This window comes from Vigna radiata, unplaced genomic scaffold, assembly GCF_000741045.1.
Source record: "Vigna radiata var. radiata cultivar VC1973A unplaced genomic scaffold, Vradiata_ver6 scaffold_43, whole genome shotgun sequence".
Lineage (NCBI taxonomy): Eukaryota > Viridiplantae > Streptophyta > Magnoliopsida > Fabales > Fabaceae > Vigna > Vigna radiata.
The window spans coordinates 1,926,638-1,937,476 of record NW_014542924.1 but is presented as its reverse complement, the minus strand read 5'-3'; the positions used below and the strand labels follow the sequence as shown (position 1 = coordinate 1,937,476).

At 34.3% G+C, this 10,839-nt stretch overlaps 1 long non-coding RNA gene across 1 annotated transcript; it reads right to left on the bottom strand.

Annotated features, from left to right (window-relative positions):
* Positions 1–771: 771 nt before the first annotated feature.
* On the bottom strand, positions 772–2,332 carry LOC106752741. Its single transcript, XR_001375158.2, has 3 exons — positions 2,107–2,332; positions 1,668–1,819; positions 772–1,020 (listed from the first exon to the last, which is right to left on the bottom strand). It is a non-coding gene; the product is annotated as an uncharacterized LOC106752741 (long non-coding RNA).
* Between the last annotated feature and the right edge of the window lie 8,507 nt (positions 2,333–10,839).

Below are 10,839 nucleotides of genomic sequence, written 5' to 3'. Positions count from 1 at the left end.
AAACATCAATATACCGAATGAGTTAAACGATAAAGGCCTTAAGCACAGATGATAACCCAACAATAATCAATCAAAACATATGGAGAAACTAGATGAAAAATGGAAGAAGAATGGAAAAGCAAACCCTAGAAAAGATGAAAATAAGCCTAAGCATCCAAGAGATCCTCTCCAGAGACCAAAATTAGGTTTGGTCATTCTCCCTTGTCAAAAGAATGATTTTGAACTCACAATAGGGGTATATATAGGTGAGGAGCGCATCAGAAAACGGGCCCAAGTCCAGTGAGCCACCGTCGGGCGGTTTAAGTGTGCCGCCTGGCGGTTTGCCACAAATCGCCCTACCGCCCGGCGGCAATCGCCACCGCCGGGCGGTTTCCCTCAGGTTCGCCCAGCGTCAATCGCCATGCCTTCTCCTCGTCCTGGACCGCCCGACGGTTTAAGTGTGCCGCCGGACGGTGCGTCGACTCTTCAAATCTTCATTTTTCTGCTCTTTTCTTGAGTCAACGACCTGTATCTTCAACTTCATTCTCTACTTTTCTCAAATTAGCTTCAAAACAATGCAAAACAAGCATAAAATCGCTAAAAACAACTTTTGACTCTCTTCAGACTCATTTATTGAGTTTTGCTTGATTCTAAACTCATTCCGAGTAGTAAAGGATGTAATTTGGTCCAAATTGACATATGTAAATAACTATTTTTCAACCTTCATCACTAGCTCACTTAATTACAATTTTTTTTTGGGTTAAATATGCTTTTAGTCCCTATACTATCAATCGGTTTTGGTTTTAGTCCCTCTTTCAAAGTAAGGTACATCTTAGTCATTCTCCTTAAGAAAACTTTAATTTTAATCCTCCAAAACTAACACCGTTAAAAACCAGTTGATATGGCTAACGGTGTAATGTCACGTCATTTTTCTTTTTCTGACACTAGTCATTCTTTCTCAGCTTTTCTCCGTCTCTCTCTCCCTCTGTCTCTTTCCTTCCATCTTCCATCTTCCATTCTCTACATCATCTTCATCAAATCCTTCAAACAAAAAGCTTGCATAAATGGTGGTTATCAAGTAAACAATCCTTATCAGATGGAGTATATGTATATTAATGCAGTGTACTCCAGAACCAAAAGACTTAGGTTGCACCATCATTTAACTCTACGACTAAACAAAAAGCTAAAAAATACAATTTTGTGAGGAATTTTTTTAGCCAACTTAAAGTACAGCACATGAAAAATTAAAGGTTAAAGAAACAGAAGCATTGGATAGAATCAACAATCCTGATAATCTTTTCATTTCATAAAGTGCCCACAATTTAATTGGGGTTTCTGCAAAGACACAACTCAAATGCTACACAAGCTAAACAAATACTATCGTAACGCATACATGACAATGCAACAAACAATACCCCGAAATAATCCTCAGTCATCTCAAAAACCTGTCAACAAAGTGAAATTTTCTGTCACTTGTTATCTCCGCTGCATTTTTCAATTCCGTGCACGACATCTTGGTTTAGCACACGAACAAAAATGACTTACCCAAAAAAGTAATCTTCAATCTTAAGCGCAGGTGGTAAGGTAAAGTAATGTTCATCTCACCATTTTTACCATAGCAATGCTGACTAAAAACTGAAATAGAGAATAAAAAAAAATGAAGGGATTCAGTGAGAGTCGAAACTCACATCAGGCACAACAACTTGATTAGTATCTGAGTTCTCAATGAGTGGCGCGTTGGAAAAGCTTTGGTTGCCAGTGCTTGAAATGAATTGTGGCTGCCCAAAACCAGAACCTGTGATAGCCATGTTATTTGTTTTCTTCTTCTTTGTTATCGTTTCTGCACACAAAAAAAGAAGACAAATATGTCAGTAAAACCAAAGTCACAACAAATGGGATCCAATCGAAAGGAATCTTTAATCTCGTGGTCCTTTAGTTTGGGGGAGACGTAGCAAAAATCCACCCCAGTTGTAAATTCAGGTAAAAGAAATAATCTTTGTGAAGAATAATCAATTGGGACAAAGAAGGTGCAGAAGTGTCTTTAGTTGCATGAGTGCAACAAAAGAAAAGTGAAAGATTTCAAGTTTTCATTTTTCAACGAAAGAAGAGAACAGAGAGATTGCGTACGAATGAGGTGGAAAAATTAACGCCGCGCAGTCCCAATACGAAACACCACTCTGAACTCTCTTTGTTCGGTTTAGAATTGAGCCAACTCCAACTTTGACTATGGATGTCCCTTCTTTCTTCTTGTCCGATTCTGACGGTGATTTTGGAGGATTTAGTGAAGATGATGGAGGGAGTGAAAGATGGAAGATGGAAGGAAAGAGACGAAGGGAGAGAGAGGGAGAAAAACTGAGAATAAGAAAAATGACGTGCCATTACACCACACCGTTAGCCACGTCACCTAGTTTTTAACAGTGTTAGTTTTGGAGGACTAAAATTAAAGTTTTCTTAAGAAGAAGGACTAAGATGTACCTTACTTTGAGAGAGGGACTAAAACCAAAATCGGTTGATATTATAGGGACTAAAAACATATTTAACCCATTTTTTTTAAATAAAAAAATTACAAACTTTGTATAATTCAAATCTAAACAAATTTCACTCCCAAATTTAACTCTCAGCATGGTTGTTTAATTAATTTTGAAAATAGGAAACTTAAATAATTTCTTCAAACAAAAAAAATAATAAATATCTTTTTATAAAGTTAAAATTAAAGTTTAATAAAATAAAATTAGGTAGGTGGGTTGGTGGGCCAACCCGGCCCACCACGGGTTCAACCCGCATAAGCTGGGTTTAAATGAGCCGGGTTGAAGTCTGACCCGTATAAAAAAAATACAATTTTTTCAAACCCAACCTAGCCCGAACCCGTGGTGGGCCGGGTTGGCCCGCGGGTTGTGACCCATTTTGACAGCTTTATCTTCTCATAATTATGGCTTATGTATATTTTTATGACATTATATTTACTTTGATATAATCATGAATGTTTAAAATACAATCAAGCAATTAAATGGTAAGAAAGAAAGGTTAGCACACCAAAAGGAGTTATCAAAAGAAAGGCACTAGAATAGATTACAAAAACCAAAACTACTAGAAAATCATAAGGTGTTTTTGTCCTAGCTAGATCAAATGGTGCACTAAGGCAACCTTTTTTTAGATCATCATGGTTGTTGGAACAAGATCTTGGTGACATAAAAATCATCTCCAAATCAATATCAGAGTGTTCATGCAAAAGTTGGTTAAAGATGGTCCATGCTTGTGCTTTTACTTTTATTTTTTGCTTTTACTTTTTGTACTTTTTGTTTTCTTTTCTTTTGTACCTTTTGTCTCTTCTTTTTTTTTTTTGAAACTTTTAGCACAAACACATACCAAATCAGACCTCAAATCTCGAGTGTTTTAACAAGTTTTATGATCATACAAATTTATAGCACTAAAATAAAAACAACCTACTAGAATCAAGTATAACATGAAACACAAAAAAGTGACATAATGGAAACCTAACCCTATGAACTTGTTCATGATCTAACAACAAGTATGAACTCAAATATATAAAATAAAAGCAATTGAAGGCACAAATATAGATCAGTTTTTGGAAATGACCTCAACATATATTTTTGATCATTTTCAAAGTTTCAACTAGGAAATAGAGACATCAAAAGGACTAAACATGACTCTAGACAACATGTAATGATTTGAACCTTAAAATGACTCAAACAAACATATGTTGACAAAACAAAACAATAAGGAATAACTAAAAAAGAAGAAAACACACAAAAAAGTAGACAAATCTACCAAAAACGAACTTGAAAAATGCTAATGACAACATTCTGGAAGATTTGACCTTTGCTGAGTGTTTTACTCATAACTTTCTTCAGAGAACTCCAAATGAAATGATTCTTTTTTTTGTTGGAAACTAGACTCAAAGGGCTTTCATTTGAATATTTTTAAGTATTTTTTGGACAACTGAGCTAGATGCAGTTTAAGTTTGAAAATCGTCACATTTGTTGCCATAACAAATGATAGATGAAAAAAAAAACACAACAAGACAAGTGGGGAAATAACATCAACAACATGGAACAATAAAGGATAGATAAGGACCAAAAGACTTAGCTCTTGAAGAACCAAAGCTCTTGATACCAAATGATGGCAACCTCCTTGAGCTAGGTTGGGTCAAAACTTAGGAGGAAGTAAGAAGATGGTCCCTATGATGGATATGGTTGCGGAAATGGGTGGGAAAGGGGTGATATGGTTTGCAAATGATGGTGGTGTGGTGATAGGATAGAGATTGTGGGTAGTTTGAAGGTTCAAGGAGAGGTTAGGCCAACTCCATGAGGTAGGTGACTAGAAGGGCCTCTACGGTTGTTCTAGTCTTGATCAAGGAAGAATGAGGCTACAATTTGGCAGCATAACATTACTAATTTCCAAGATGAAATATAAGGATGGAGACACATCTATTTATAGGCCAAGGGTGTCTCCTTCTAACCCTAAAAGCATGATCTCCCACCTTTTCTCTCATTGACCAAAAATGAGGCCTCCTAACCTCTCTAATGATGGGAGGACATGTGGCCACTCACAAAACACAATCCTCTCAATTCCTAGAGTGTCATGTGGCCACTACTAAAAGTAAATCCTCTCCACTTCTAGGGTGCCATGTGGACACCTTTCAAAAAGCAAATCCTCTCCAATGGAAGCATGACACATGGTAGACACTTTCCACTTGGTTTGGATATCAAACTTAGGGAAAATCCTATGTTAATTAGGCCTTAATATAAGCCTTAATCAAACCTACACTACATGGCCAAATACAAGGCCTAAATCCTATACTACTCCTTCTTCCATGATGGCCCAAGTGAAACATACATTTGTTTCACCTTCTATGGATGGTTCCTCTTGGAGGCGCTTGGACATACTTCTAGTGGTTGGACCCTTGGTTATGAGTTTGCCATCACACATGTATGATCATAGAAAGTGTGCACATCAACCGATTCAATCAATATATGTTGCAGTCATGGAAACATATGTATTTACATAATCAAACAATAAGACATGTGTTGTCATCATAAAAAACAAAACTATACAGGGAATTGAGTTTAGCATTCATATTGCTCCCGCTATCAACAAATACCCTGATGAAATAGAAGAGCTGGAAACTAGAATCCATAGACATCAAGCCAGTTTAAATCAACAAACTTTTTTGATATCGACTTCCTTTCCTTCCAAAACGCTGTAAACTCACGATCTTTCTCCTCGTCCGAGATCCACCTCCTTAGATTATTAGCACGAGGTCTTGGATCAGCAAAGGCAGGTGCACAAGATCTTCTTTGGGTAGGAAGTTTACTCCGATTAGCCATGTAGAAGGTTGAAGTAAAGAAGATCTAAAGGGTTGGAACAAAAATGCACAAGAAAGGACCAAGATTGCACAAAATGCTTCACAAATGCACACAATGCTCAAATGATGTGATTGACCCTTATAAATAGCAAATGAACAAGGAATGCAACAACGAATCAAAAAGTGGTCGTTTAAAGCTGTTACAGTAGCTAGAAAATTGTTTCTAACGGTCATATTTGCTTAAGAATCGATTATTACTCGAAATAATCGATTCTTGTTTCAAAAAATAAGCCCAGAAAAGTGATAATCGATTATGGCTTCATAATAATCGATTATTGCAACCTACGACAACTCTAAGGGACAAGATAGTCGGTTATCAATAGGGGATAATCTATTATTGCACGAGAATTTTCGAAAACATAAAAAATGCAACAAACAAAACCCTTAGGCAATTTCTAGGATCCCCACTAAGCTCATAAAATCTATCCTTGGACAATGCTTTGGTGAAAATGTCTGTTAATTGGTGTTTGGTATCAACATACTCTATCTCACAATCCCCTTTTTGGATATGGTCTGTAAGAAGTAGTGCCTAATCTCTGTATTTTTGGTTCGTGGGCATACTTGATTCATTCTTGTCAAGATAATATGATGTAGCCATAGGAGTTGATGCCTCCTTAGCTCTATCCATTTCAAACTTCTTCAGGACTTCTTTACAATATTTAGTTTGAGAAAGAAAAGTACCTTATTTCGTTTGCTTGATTTATAAACCAAGAAATAATGTTAATTTACCCATCATTGACATTTCAAACTCACCCTGCATGGTCTTAGCAAAATCTTCGCAAAAAGATTTATTAGTTGATCCAAAAATAATATCATCAACATATATACCTGAGTAAGCAAAATATGTTTTCCTACTCTTTTTATGAACAAAGTGGAGTTAACTTTACCTCTATAGAATCTATTTTCTAACAGAAAATTGCTAAGCCTTATATACAAAGATCTAGGTTCTTGTTTTAAACTATAAAGAGCTTTCTTTAATTTAAAGATGTGATTTAGATATTTATAATCTTCAAAACAAGGTGGTTGTTCAACAAATACATCTTCTTTTAGATAACCATTTAGGAAAGCACTTTTAACATCCATTTGATATTATTTAACTTTCATAATAGATTCATAAGCAAGAAGTAGACATATTGCCTCTGACCTGGCAATAGGAGCATATGTTTCATCATAATCAATACATTTTTCTTGACATCCTTTTGCAACAAGCCTAACTTTATTCTTGGTGATTTTTCCATCTTCATCCAGTTTGTTTCTGAACACCCATTTTGTTCCTATCACTTGATGAGTGCTTTCTCTAGGGACTAACTCTCACACTTGATTCGTTTCAAATTGTTTGAGTTCTTCTTGCATTGCAACACACCATTGATCGTCTTCTAGAGCTTTCTTTATGCTCTTAGGTTCTATCTGTGAAACAAAAGCCATAGTCATACAATAATTTGCTTAGTTTCTACGAGTACTTACCCCTTTTGAGACTTCTCCAATAACATTGTCTAGTGATAATCCTCGGGGTTTTTGTAATGTCTTAGCTAAATCTTCGAGTTGAGGATTATTTGTCGTGTCAATTGTTGTCTCCCACAAGTCCTCTTCTTCACCTGCATCTGATTCATTTGACTGAAGAGGTTTTTCCTCAAGGTCTACAATTTCATCAAAGACAACATGTATAGATTCTTCAATTTCAAAAGTTCTCCGATTAAAAACTCTATATGTTTTACTTGTTAAAGAATAACAAAAAAGATAGCTTCATCGGATTTTAAATCAAATTTTCCCAAATTTTGTTTTCCATTATCTAAAACAAGACATTTGCATCCAAAAAATTTCAAATGAGAAACATTTGATATTCTTCCATTAAATAATTCACAAGGAGTACATTTTAAAATAGGACGAATAAGCATTCTATTTAAAACATAACATGTAGTACTCATAGCGTCAACCTAAAAATGTTTTGGAATTTTTAGTTCATTTAATAAGGTTCTTGCAAGTTCTTCTAAAGGTCTATTTTTCCTCTCTACAACCCCATTTTGTTGTGGAGTTCTAGGTGCAGAAAAATTATGAAAAAATCCAAATTATTCACAAAAATTTTCAAATGATTCATTTTGAAATTCCCTTCAATGATCGCTATGAATAGATTTAATTTTTAAATTTTTTTCATTTTGAACTTGTTTTGCAAACTTTTTGAAAACATTGAAGGTTTTTTACTTTTTAGAGTAATAAAAAATGTCCATGTATATCTTGAATAGTCATCAACAATAACTAAAGCATAATAATTTTCACTAAAACTTTTTATCTTTGAATGACCAAATAAATCCATGTGCAAAAGTTCTAAGGGTTTTCCACTTGAAATAATATTTTTCGAATTGAAAGATGATTTAATTTGTTAACCTTTTTGACATGCAACACATAGTTTGTCTTTTATAAAATTTAGTTTTGGTAAACCAATTATTAAGCCTTTATATATGAGTCTATTCAATTATTGCATATGAATATGAGTAGCTCTCTTAAGCCACAACCATGGATTTTCTTCTTTTACTACTAAACATGAAATATTTTTATTTGAAACATTTTCCAAATCGATTAAATATATATTTGCATGCCTAATACCTTTCAAAGCAACTTTCAGAAGAATCTTTTTCATGGATAGTTCAATAATTGGGTTTTAATGTTACCTTGAAAGCTTTGTCACATAATTGACTAATACTGAGAAGATTATGCTTCAAACCTTCAACAAACAGTACATTTTTAATCATCAAGGTATTTGCCCTTCCTATGTCTTATACTCCAAGGATATTTCCCTTGTTATTGTCACCATATGTGACATAACCTTGTTCTTTCTTTCGAAAGTTTGTGAATTTCTTAATATCACATGTCATGTGCCTTGAGCAACCACTATCAAGGTACCACATGGACTTCCTGGATTTAAAACTCATGCAAAATAGAAAGAAAACAAGCTATTTTAGGTACACAATCACTGGGTCCTTTAGGTTAGTTAGACAAATATTTTAAATTATTTTATAACCCATGCAAACTTTTCACAAGGAACACCATAATGTTTTATCTTGCATTTATTTGACGTATTACCCTTAGTCATGCAATAGAAACAAGTAGCAACATTTTGTTTCCTATTATTATTAGTTCCATGTTCTACCTAAATTTTACAGGTTCTATTATTTTTAATTTTATAATTATAGTCATAATAGTGATTCCGATTATATATAGGAACATATTTTATTTTATTTTTATAATTATAATCATCATAATTATAAATATATTTAGGAACTTTTTTAACTTTATTACCATAATTATAATCGTGGAACTTTTAATTGTTTTTTGAAACATGTTTAACAACCTTTTTAATTTTTGAATTATTGCTACATTCAGCGTTGGTTGTTTTATTTAGAGGCACCTTTTTCTTTCAACAAGAAATACATTCTTCACTTTTAGCATATTTACCTTTCTCATTGTATAATTTTATTTTTCAAATCTTTATTTTCTTCAAGAATATTTTGACAATTTGATTTTAATTCTTTAAATTCCTTTTTTAATTTCTTATGAGCATTATCTAATGTCTCTTATTCAAATAATAATTCCTCATACGTGTCAGGCAATTCATTCTCACTATAATCTGAATCTTCAGAGCCGCTAGAGATACTTACTTGATTTTCAGAGATATCATCATTAGCCATCAAACATATGTTAGTTTGCTCATCAGAGTCACTTGAGCTTGTTGTAGAATCATTATCGTCCTCCCAAGCAATATATGCCTTCTTTTTCTTGAAGAAATTCTTTTAGTCTCTTTCTTCACCCTTCTTTGGATTTGAACAATTTGCCTTCATGTGTCCTTTCTCACTACAATCATAGCAATGATAATTTGGCGAAGATTCCTTGTTTTCCTTCTTTTTGCCTTTGAATCTTCTTCTTCCTTTGAACTTCATTAACTTATTGAATTTCTTAACGAAGAGACCCATTTCTTCATCTTCTTCATAGTCTTCTTCTTCTTTAAGACTTTTATCAAGATTTGATTTAAATGCTAAAGTCTTTTTCTTTCCTTTCTCTTTATCAATTATAATAATTAGTTTTAAATTTTAATAATTAGAATTTATTAGTTAATTTTTGTATATTTACTTTCCCTTTATTTAGTTTAATTTTTAGTGTTAAATATCAATTTTTATAATAATTGATATTAAATTGGTAGAGTTTATTCCTTTTTAACTCTTTCCAATTACGTTATCAATTTGTATACTTATACTACTGTAATCCAATGATCAAATCAATTCATTCAAATACTTTCTATATGGTATCACCCTAACACGAGCCTCTTCGTTTTTTTTTATCTTCTTCAACACAGGACGTCGCTCCTTCCTTTCTTTTTGCCTCCCATGGCCAACGACAACTCTTCATCTATTAGCAACCCTCACGAGCCATCAAAATCCTTCACTTGCATCAACCATTATGATAAAACTCGATCTGGGCAATTTTCTGCATCATCAACTTCAGGCCTTGGCAATCGCAAATCGTTTCTCAGTCGCTGTCAGTGGTGCAATGTCAAGGGCCATGTCCTGTCTCAGTGTCACACCTTCAAGTAGCAGCACCCTAGTGTCCTGACGCCTCCTAGTTCCTCTTCTACTAACCCTAGACAGGTTCAGGTTCATATTGGAACTATTGGCACTTCTCAAAATAATTTTCTGGTTGACAGTAGAGCGATGCATCACGTCACCAATGATCTTGACAATCTAGTGCCTGATCATCCGTACACGGGTCCAAACTCATTGCTTATGGGTAACGGTTCAGGTTTAAACATCACTCATTCTGAAACTGTTTTACTTAAGGATTTATCCATCTCCCACACTTTGTGTGTTCCTTCCATGCAACAGAAAATCCTTTATGTCTCTCAACTCACCAAACAAACTAACTCTGCTGTTGTTTTCTTGCCAAACTCTTTTTATGTTAAGAACTTGCAGACATGTCAAATAACCCATAATGGCTCATGTGTGGATGGACTCTATCTCTGGCCAGCCAACTCTCCGTCTGTTCACTCTGTCCGCACAGACTCCTCTGCTTCATGGCACCATAGACTTGGGCATCCCTCCTCTTCTATCTTCACATATATTCAGTAGCATTTTTCTTTGGGTTCAAACAAATTCCATCAATCAGATTACAACTCATGTCAAATTAATAAAAGTCATAAACTTCCTTTCAATGAATGCACTCTTAAATATCATCTTATCCTTTGGAAATAATTTACTCTGATGTATGGACTTCCCCTATTTTATCCATTGATGGTCTTCGCTACTATTGCATGTTTGTTGATCATTTTACTCGTTATATTTGGCTATTTTCGATAAAACGTAAATCTGATGTGCAAACTCTGTTTCCCAAATTTAAGTCGCTTGTTGAAGATTTCTTTCATCGCAACATCAAAATTCTTTACACGGATAATGGTGGTGAATATATTGGTCTTCGTCCTTTTTTAAGCA